Source organism: Canis aureus, chromosome 5 (genome assembly GCF_053574225.1).
Source record: "Canis aureus isolate CA01 chromosome 5, VMU_Caureus_v.1.0, whole genome shotgun sequence".
Lineage (NCBI taxonomy): Eukaryota > Metazoa > Chordata > Mammalia > Carnivora > Canidae > Canis > Canis aureus.
The window spans coordinates 54,130,915-54,141,357 of record NC_135615.1 but is presented as its reverse complement, the minus strand read 5'-3'; the positions used below and the strand labels follow the sequence as shown (position 1 = coordinate 54,141,357).

Sequence of the window (10,443 nt, the reverse complement as noted above, 5' to 3'; positions counted from 1 at the left end):
AAACCCCACCAATCTCTGGCTTCCTCCAGATGTTCACACGTGAATTTCTCTCAGCCCAACCCTGCAGACCACAGGACTCTAACTCTGACACCCTCCCAGTTCTCAAGATTTTAACAAGGTCATACATTCTCCACCCTGTAGGACAAGCACACTCGCTTTCCCTCTTTGAAAAGTAGGCAAACGTAATAACCCCACAACATCTGATGGAAAACAAGAAAATGATTCTTTTAACTAAAAAGACAGCCAGTAAATAGGACTATCATACATATCAAGGAGCGGGGGATCCCATCTTGTGGGAGGCGGTCTCATGGAGGCGGTCCGGGTCTCCCGGAGGCCCCACCTGCTGGGGCTGCACAGGTGCTGCAGAGCCTCGGCGGTCTGTGGCCTAGATTCCAGACCTGCCTAGCAAAGTCCTCAGAAGCAAGGACCCTGATGCTATTCCCACCCCCCACGGCTCTATCCGCCCCCGCCCCAGGGTTCTATGCCCTCAGGGCTCTATCCCCCACCCAGGGCTCTATGCCCACCCCTCAGGGCTCTTTCCCCTCCCCCCCCCCAGGGCTTTATGCCCACCACTCCGAGTACTCTATTTCCCACCACATCCAGGGCTCTATCCCCACCCCTCCCAGGGCTCTATCCTCCCCCCCGCCAGGGCTCTATCCCTACCTCCCCCAGGACTCTATCTCCCCTTCCCCAGGGCTCTATCCCACCCCCAGCTGCCTGCCCTTTTTCGGGCAGGTAGTCTCAGCATCTAACCATGTGATACACTGTTCCACCAATCGCCAGCGAGGAGAGGGTGGGGAAGTCAGCTCTTGGCTGGAACACCGGCAGCAGGCCAGCTGCCATTGGCCGTTGCTGTTCCTACCTGATGAGCCCCCCACCCCCACCACCACAGCCCTAGGATTGGGCTTTCAGCCTCCACCCTCACGTATTAACCCCCCACCCCACCCCCCAGTCTCTCTAAACTCTGGTAATTGTCTTTAAATGTTATCTGAGGGCAAAACCACTACTCCAGAGGGCATCCAGTTTGTTCTTAAATAGAAAAAGAGACTCATACAGAGAAGGAGCTCACAGCTACAAAGGTGTGCACACGCGCATCAGTATGTACACGTACAGGTAGGTCATCCCCCGCCTTCTGAAAGTTTACCCCCTGCCTTGTCACTTTTCCGGATCACCTACATTAGGATGATAAAGGCTTTTCTCCCGAAGCTGAAAATCCTCTAAACAGGTACTAATGGAGGTTTTTCATAAAGCTGAGTGGCTTAATAGCAAACCTTCAGGAAGCAGGGGATACTCTACTGAAAGTTCCATAGGCACGCTCTGCTTTGAATGGGAGGTGAAACCGGTATCAACGTATACTTAGGTTTGTATAATAATAACGTATGTATGATTGTTGTGCATTGGTGTCTGCAGACTGTAAGCTCAAGTCACAATTTTTCATTTTAATCCTCACATATTTAAGGCCTAAGAGTGGGTCTGACGCATAGTAGATGCTCAAAAATATTTCATGAATAAACATAATGAACCCCCAAAAACCTCAAATTTAGTATAAAATTGAATATATTGCTCAATTGATGTAGCATAGAACCACGTTAAAAATCCCATTATTTGTGAGATGCTGCACGTAATCAAATGAAAGTTATGAAACACAGACAATAAATTATAAAAATACTATAAGAATAAATTATATATGTGTGTGTATTAAAATGTGGGCAGATGTACTGTACGATATTGACATGGGTGTTAAACCAAGTCACCTGAAATTCTCTACTTCTACTTCTCTCTTGGTCTTCACCGGTTCAATACATTAAAAACTGAAATCCTAATACTTTGCTCATACTTCTATATGCAGTTCCTAAAATATCACCTGAAACTCAGTAAGTATTTGTTGAGTATAAAATAGCCTGATTTGATTGCTTAGGCAAATCAAGCACAGCCTAAAGGCGTATGAATTTTGCCTTTAAAAAGGTAGAAAAAAAAATCTTTTCCATGTGCCTGATTGTTAAGAACTGAGATACAAACATCTTTCTACTTTGTTTCCTGCATTAGTTTTCTGTTGCTGTGTAATGAATAGTAAGTTCAGCAGCTTAAACAGTACCCGTTAATCAGCTCAGAGCTCTGTAGGTCAGCCCTCCGTCACGGCTTGACTGGGTTCTCTGCTTAGGGTAGCATGAGGCTGAAATCAGGGTATTGTCTGGACTGCGTTCTCATCTGGAGACTCCGAAGGAAAATCCACCTCCCAACTCATTCTTGTTGTTGGCAGAATTCGGTTCCTTGAATGTATAGGACTCACATCCCCCCCCCCCTTTTATTTGCTTACTAGGGGTTGCTCTCAGCTTCTACAAGCATCCCTACATTCCTTGCCATGTGGCCCCCTCCACCTTCAAGCCAGCCATCAAATTACATCAAATCCTTCTGGCACTCACTTCTAATTTCTAGTTTTTTCCATCTTCGATCGCTGGATCCAGATTTAAAGGTCTTCTGTGGTAAGGTCATGCCCACCTGAATACTCTCCCTCTCTTGAACTCCACTGATTTGGGAAGTTAATTACATCTCGAAAATTCCCTTTGCCATAACATAATCATGAAAGTGATGTATCATTACATTCAGATTCTACCCACACTGATGGGAAGAGATTATACAAGGGCAAGGGGCATTGGGATCATCTCAGCATTTTGCCTATGATATTTTCTTGCCCCAGGGCTTTGGCTTGAGTCTAGATATTATCAATCCTCTGCATGTGTGCACGTGTGTGTGTGTGCACGTGCATGCAGGTGTACGTGCATATGTGATGTGAGAGAGAGCGAGAACATGTGTGGTATGTGAGGGGCTGAATCATTCTGATCTCTGAGGTCATCGGGTTGGTCTATGAAACAGGATCATCCACAATAGCATCATTTTAAAATATGAATATTCTGCTCTGTTTGGGCTCTTGGACACCTTCTGTTCTTCTTTACCCACCACCTTTCCTGTCCCACTTTACAATACTTGGTTCAGCAGGACTTTCCCTTTTCCCTCGGCTTCTGTCTTCACAGAAGAAGACATGCCACATACTTTTGATGAAAATAGCTGGATTGAAGGACTGAGGCCCAAGAATATGAGCACAAGTTTTCCTCATGGTAATGGTTAGAAAGCTGTGGTGCTTAGGGCAAGTCTTGTAATTAGTTTCCATGGAACTGATGTCAAGTGATTATTCAAGATCTGCCCAAGGGTTTTGATTACAAATGTTTTTCCTGAGATACTGTATTCCTGTCAGCGTATTTGGGCAAAAGCTGCCATTAAAGTAGTGCAAGGTCAGTTATCTGGAGGTGTGAGATGACATGTTATCTAGCAAGAGGCTTCAATCCTGTTATTTCTGAGTAGAGGCTCTGTGTAAGGGGTGTGGTTTAAAATTTCAAAATCATAAAACAGAGAGCCTTGTTCTGGGCCGGGGATGCTGCACTGCTGGCCTATGGACCTCCGAGCTTCTCCGGGTAGGCTTCGAGGAGAGCCAGGGACCTTTTAAAATCGAATGCTAACTATAAATTTGTATGCTTATGTTTCTAGAGAGGGAAGGATGATATGATTAGGTCCACTCATGAGTCCAGTTGACCGGATTTAAAAATCATCAGGCTATTTGAAGACTATCTTTTCATGATCAAAGAAATCAGTGCCCAGGGAGGTAAAATGGCTCACCTGCAATCACAGGACTAGTTTATTTGCTAGGCAGCTAATATCAGATTCCTAGGCTCTTGATGCCCATTCTCAACAACCTGCACTTTACCACACCTTAACTTGAGAAAGATGTTTGAAGTCAAATAAGCATGACAGTCATGTACTAACTACACCAATATTACACTGTTCCTTCAGAAGTAGTTCTTTAGAGGGATGCCTGGGGGGCTCAGTGGTTGAGCGCCTGCCTTTGGATCAGGGTGTGATCCCAGAGTCCCAGGATTGAGTCCTGCATCAGACTCCTTGCATGGAGCCTGCTTCTCCTGTCTCTGCCTCTCTCTGTGTTTCTCATGAATGAATAAATAAATAAAATCTTAAAAAAAGAAGTAGTTCTTTAGCTACACGGTGTTCTTTTTAAAAAGAAGTGAGCTGAAAATGGGGGAAAAGTATATTAAGTTGAGACATATATAGATACTGCTGTGTACTCAGTAAAAATTCTATAAATAGCCATTGAATAAATGTGATGTTCTACTCACAAAATGAAGGTACATGAGGGACCTGTTATTCACTAGTCATACTATATGCTGGAATTACCATCAAAATTACTTTGGGGGCAAATACAGGTTTTTTTTTTTAAGATAAGTTAGATGCAAGCTCAGAAAATCATAATGAAAAAATGTATTAATGATGATAATGATAAGAGTATTTGAGTGAATTTGATGTACCAAGCATGACTGTGCTAAATGATTTATCTAAATTATCTCATTCAGTTTAATCCTTGCCAACATTCCATGAATTTTTTAAAAGATTTTATTTATTTATTCAAGAGAGACAGACACAGAGAGAGGCAGAGACGTAGGGAGAAGGAGAAGAAGGCTCCACGTGGGGAGCCCGATGCGGGACTCAATCCCAGGACCCACGGGGTCACGCCCTGAGCCGAAGGCAGATGCCCAACCACTGAGCCACCCAGGGGCCCCCAACATTCCAAGATTTAGTTGTTACCATTGAATCCACAGAAGAAAGAGGTGCAAAAAGGTTAGTTAGCTTGCTGAAGGTCCGAGTTAGTAAATGGCACAGGAGGATCTCAAATCCAGATGGTATTCTGCTCTAACCTCTAAGCATGGGGTCCACTCTCAATAAATTGGAATAAACCATGCAACAGGCAAGTAACAAAAGCAATATTAATTATCCTCAAGGCAGCATTAATGAACCACCTCCCCACCCCCTCAAAATGCACCCACACAAATTTATCTTTAGGACTTATCTCAACATTAGCCGTACACTTTTCTTTTGCTGCTGGTCTTCCTTTGGGTCCAGGATTCACTGAATTAACAGAAAATAAATATTTTTTTACCAAAGCCTATTAATATAAAAAATAACAACATAGAAAAACCCCTAGAGACACCAGGAAAGTTGATTGTAAAAACTTGGGGCCAAAGGCAGTGGAAGGGGAATCTTTTTAAGGCAAACTAAATGTCTACTCAAAGTAGTGCAAGAAGTCTAGATTCACCACTTGAATAGCATGAGTATTTCCTTTTTTTTTAAATTTATTTTTTATTGGTGTTCAATTTACTAACATACAGAATAACCCCCAGTGCCCGTCACCCATTCACTCCCACCCCCCGCCCTTCTCCCCTTCCACCACCCCTAGTTCGTTTCCCAGAGTTAGCAGTCTTTACGTTCTGTCTCCCTTTCTGATATTTCCCACACATTTCTTCTCCCTTCCCTTATATTCCCTTTCACTATTATTTATATTCCCCAAATGAATGAGAACATATAATGTTTGTCCTTCACCGACTGACTTACTTCACTCAGCATAATACCCTCCAGTTCCATCTACGTTGAAGCAAATGGTGGGTATTTGTCGTTTCTAATGGCTGAGTGATATTCCATTGTATACATAAACCACATCTTCTTTATCCATTCATCTTTCGTTGGACACCAAGGCTCCTTCCACAGTTTGGCTATCGTGGCCATTGCTGCTATAAACATCGGGGTGCAGGTGTCCCGGCGTTTCATTGCATTTGTATCTTTGGGGTAAATCCCCAACAGTGCAATTGCTGGGTCGTAGGGCAGGTCTATTTTTAACTCTTTGAGGAACCTCCACACAGTTTTCCAGAGTGGCTGCACCAGTTCACATTCCCACCAACAGTGTAAGAGGGTTCCCTTTTCTCCGCATCCTCTCCAACATTTGTTGTTTCCTGCCTTGTTAATTTGCCCCATTCTCACTGGTGTGAGGTGGTATCTCATTGTGGTTTTGATTTGTATTTCCCTGATGGCAAGTGATGCAGAGCATTTTCTCATATGCGTGTTGGCCATGTCTATGTCTTCCTCTGTGAGATTTCTGTTCATGTCTTTTGCCCATTTCATGATTGGATTGTTTGTTTCTTTGCTGTTGAGTTTAATAAGTTCTTTATAGATCTTGGAAACTAGCCCTTTATCTGATATGTCATTTGCAAATATCTTCTCCCATTCTGTAGGTTGTCTTTGAGTTTTGTTGACTGTATCCTTTGCTGTGCAAAAGCTTCTTATCTTGATGAAGTCCCAATAGTTCATTTTTGCTTTTGTTTCTTTTGCCTTCGTGGATGTATCTTGCAAGAAGTTACTATGGCCGAGTTCAAAAAGGGTGTTGCCTGTGTTCTTCTCTAGGATTTTGATGGAATCTTGTCTCACATTTAGATCTTTCATCCATTTTGAGTTTATCTTTGTGTATGGTGAAAGAGAGTGGTCTAGTTTCATTCTTCTGCATGTGGATGTCCAATTTTCCCAGCACTATTTATTGAAGAGACTGTCTTTCTTCCAATGGATAGTCTTTCCTCCTTTATCGAATATTAGTTGACCATAAAGTTCAGGGTCCACTTCTGGATTCTCTATTCTGTTCCACTGATCTATGTGTCTGTTTTTGTGCCAGTACCACACTGTCTTGATGACCACAGCTTTGTAGTACAACCTGAAATCTGGCATTGTGATGCCCCCAGATATGGTTTTCTTTTTTAAAATTCCCCTGGCTATTCGGGGTCTTTTCTGATTCCACACAAATCTTAAAATAATTTGTTCTAACTCTCTGAAGAAAGTCCATGGTATTTTGATAGGGATTGCATTAAACGTGTATATTGCCCTGGGTAACATTGACATTTTCACAATATTAATTCTGCCAATCCATGAGCATGGAATATTTTTCCATCTCTTTGTGTCTTCCTCAATTTCTTTCAGAAGTGTTCTATAGTTTTGAGGGTATAGATCCTTTACCTCTTTGGTTAGGTTTATTCCTAGGTATCTTATGCTTTTGGGTGCAATTGTAAATGGGATTGACTCCTTAATTTCTCTTTCTTCAGTCTCATTGTTAGTGTATAGAAATGCCACTGATTTCTGGGCATTGATTTTGTATCCTGCCACGCTACCGAATTGCTGTATGAGTTCTAGCAATCTTGGGGTGGAGACTTTTGGGTTTTCTATGTAGAGTATCATGTCATCGGCGAAGAGGGAGAGTTTGACTTCTTCTTTGCCAATCTGAATGCCTTTAATGTCTTTTTGTTGTCTGATTGCTGAGGCTAGGACTTCCAGTACTATGTTGAACAGCAGTGGTGAGAGTGGACATCCCTGTCTTGTTCCTGATCTTAGGGGAAAGGCTCCCAGTGCTTCCCCATTGAGAATGATATTTGCTGTGGGCTTTTCATAGATGGCTTTTAAGATGTCGAGGAATGTTCCCTCTATCCCTACACTCTGAAGAGTTTTGATCAGGAAGCATGAGTATTTCCATCTGTTCTCAGTGCTTCCATACAACATAGTTCACGTACAGATTAAAAAAAAACAAAACACCAACTTTTCATTGACATGTAACACACATGCAGTAAAGACCACCCATTTCCTGGGGGTCTTCAGTTCGATTCTGACACCTTTCAGGGTGACTGAATTTGGATCCTTGGAAGGATGTCTGATAGACTCTGATGGCAAAGTGGATCCAGGAGTGACCTCGTTGTTCCATGTGGTTTTACACTTGTGCCTCAGTAATAAGAACCAACCTGATCCACCCAGTTTATATTCAAACGTATCATAAGGAAAACTTGGATGAGCCAGCTGTTCTAGGGCATTTATACGACACCACCAGGAGACCTGGCGTCCGTTACTGCTGTGGGAAGCTTTAAAATACCAGCGACAGCTGCCTGCATGTCCCCAAAATGTTGTGAAAATAGCTGTGGAAAATGGCTCTCATTTACTGAGGGTGTCTGCAGATGCCAAACCAAGCCTGGCTCTTGCACAGGGTGGAGGAAAGGTCACGGCCTCGTACGTGAACAGGCTTGGTTCTCACCCACCCTCATCTCCTCACTCACAGTCGACAGGCTGGACAGCATCAGTGATTTCAAAGAAGAGTCTGAGAAAATGAGGATTTTCCTCTTTCCTCTCCTCTGTCCCAAGTTATCAGATCCTTTGGATGAGAGGAGAATAATTCCAGTAAAACAGGAGGGCACGTGATATGATGAGCACTGGGTGTTATATGCAATGATAAATTATTGAACACTTCATCTGAAACTAATGAGGTACTATATATTGGCTAATTGAATTTACATAAAAATATATTAAAAAATAGTTAACAATTCAGGAAGCTTTCAGGCCTAAGGACTTCTTTGCATCTTTATTTTCTTCTTGAAGACGCCTGTGTACATATAAAAATATTAAATACAATCTGTGCACTTTTCTCCCATTAATCTGTGTTGTCAATTTAATTTTTAAGCGTGGCCACAAACACAAGGTAGAGAGGTTTCCCTCACTACGCTTCCCTCTCCTTGAGGTCCTGTAAGCCTAGCCCCTCCCCATGCTTTCTGGATTTCACACTGAGCACTGGTTGAATGGCGTTCCTCCCAAATTCATGTCTACGGGGAGCCTCAGAAGGTGCCCTTATTTGGAAATAGGGTCTTTGCAGATGTAATGAATTAAGAAAGTCATACGAGATTGGTGCGGGCCTAGATGAGGACATAGACACAGACAAACAGGCAGGAAGTCCATTTGGGATGGAGGCAGAGTTTGGAGTGATGTGGCCATAGACCAAGGAACACCAAGACCGGCCAGCAGCCACCAGAGGCTGAAAGAGGCAAGGAAAGATTCTTCATTGGAGCCTTGCAAGGGAGCGTGGCTCTGTCAACACTTTGATTTTAGACTATGAGCCGCCAGAAATCCGAGAAAATACATTTGCCATTTAATGCGCCCTGGTCTGCACTACTTTGCCATGACAGCCCTAGCAAACAAGGATTTTGGTACCAAGAGTAATTCCTTGACAACTTTACGTCCATTATTTCCATTCCTTGCATCTTCCATTTCTCCTCAAGCACCCTCTTTTTTCACACTTACACTATCCTGATATAATTTTTTTTTTTAATTCTCAATTTCAAGTGTCTTGATAGCCCTTCAATAACCTGTTTCTGTTTCCCACTGCCAAACACCTTCTTTCTCGGCACTATTAAGTTCAGTGAATAAGTCTCAACTATCATATCCAGTTCCAACTCTTAGGGCCGGGTGCTCCAGACTTTTCTTCATTTGGTTTCTCTCAACTTATCAGACTGCTTCAGGTGTTTCCTCCACTGTAAGGAGATGATCCTACCTCTAAGTCTCTGCTTGTGCTGTTTCCCCTTCTTTTATTTCAGAAATGCCTGAAAGCCCCTGTGGCCCCTCTCTCCTCCTCTGTCCATCTCTAAAAGCCTACTCGGCTTTCAAGACCTAACTAAAGGGCTCTCTCCTTTGCAAAGATTCTTTCACGTTCCTTGGAACACCCTTGTTCCTGCATTTTCTGAACTCCTTTCATAATTTATGTCATCACCACACTTACGTGTCTTGTTTTTTTCCCAATGATTCTGTAATATATGTTTTAGCCTAACTCGACTGTAAGCTGTTTAGTACCAAAGACTGTGCCATCACAGCTTTATGTCTTCATATCCTTTCTATACCCTCATAGGACTGAGCATTATTATGAGCACACATTAAGATTTAGATACATTCATGTTTATGAATTACAGGGCGGTCATGGGATCTTCGGCAACCATAGCCAGGGATTTCTGTCAGGAGAGAATGTGCTTAATCTACTAAAATTTTCTGAGAGGGTAAGTAAGCATGCGGACATAATTTCTTTAACCTTTCAAAAAGCCTTGACAAAGTTCCACACCAGAGGTTATTTAAAAATAAAAGTGAGTCACGATGAGATTGTGGGGAATGTTTTGTCATGGTTAGGGAACTGGCTTAAGGATCAGAAACATCCTGAACCAACGCTTCTAGTAACCAATTCCATATGCTTACAACTTTCCACCCAGAGAAAATGGGCCCTTCTCTGAACCGGGAGGTAAGATGGGGGGATCCCCAAATCGTGCACCACTCAGCTTTATTTAGCATGTTTGGGAAGAGAGGGTTTACAGTGAATTTTTTTCTCAGAATTAAAATGCCAAGTCAGAGGAGGGACAGCTCGAGAAAACCTTAGGAGGATACATGTCATCAAAGAAGTGACTGATGAGTCTGCATGCTGGCAACGATAAGGGAACACGTTAGGGAAAAAGCGACACAAGCTAGTTTTAGGAAGTGATGACTTCTGAGCTATCCATTACCACCAAGGAAGGGAACCAAGACACTGGGTTCTCTGGACAGACTAATAACCTGGCACCTCTTTGAACAGTGTTGTTAAAATATTTGATCAACATTTCTAATAGAGGCCAAGAGCTGACTGGGGAAGAGCTAAGAAGGTGGCAGCTCTCAACCTTTTTTCTATCATTCCATGAAATTCAGTTCGACCCCAAAGTTGCATATCTGCATCAG

At 42.8% G+C, this 10,443-nt stretch overlaps 1 long non-coding RNA gene across 3 annotated transcripts in view; it reads left to right on the top strand.

Annotated features, from left to right (window-relative positions):
• Positions 1-899: 899 nt before the first annotated feature.
• LOC144314198 (uncharacterized) overlaps positions 900-10,443 on the top strand; it is a 53,237-nt gene continuing 43,693 nt past the window's right edge. For all 3 annotated transcript variants that reach the window (XR_013380005.1, XR_013380003.1, XR_013380004.1), the window contains exons 1-2: positions 900-1,113; positions 9,657-9,740. This is a non-coding gene — a long non-coding RNA (uncharacterized LOC144314198). The remainder of the gene's footprint in view (positions 1,114-9,656; positions 9,741-10,443) is intronic.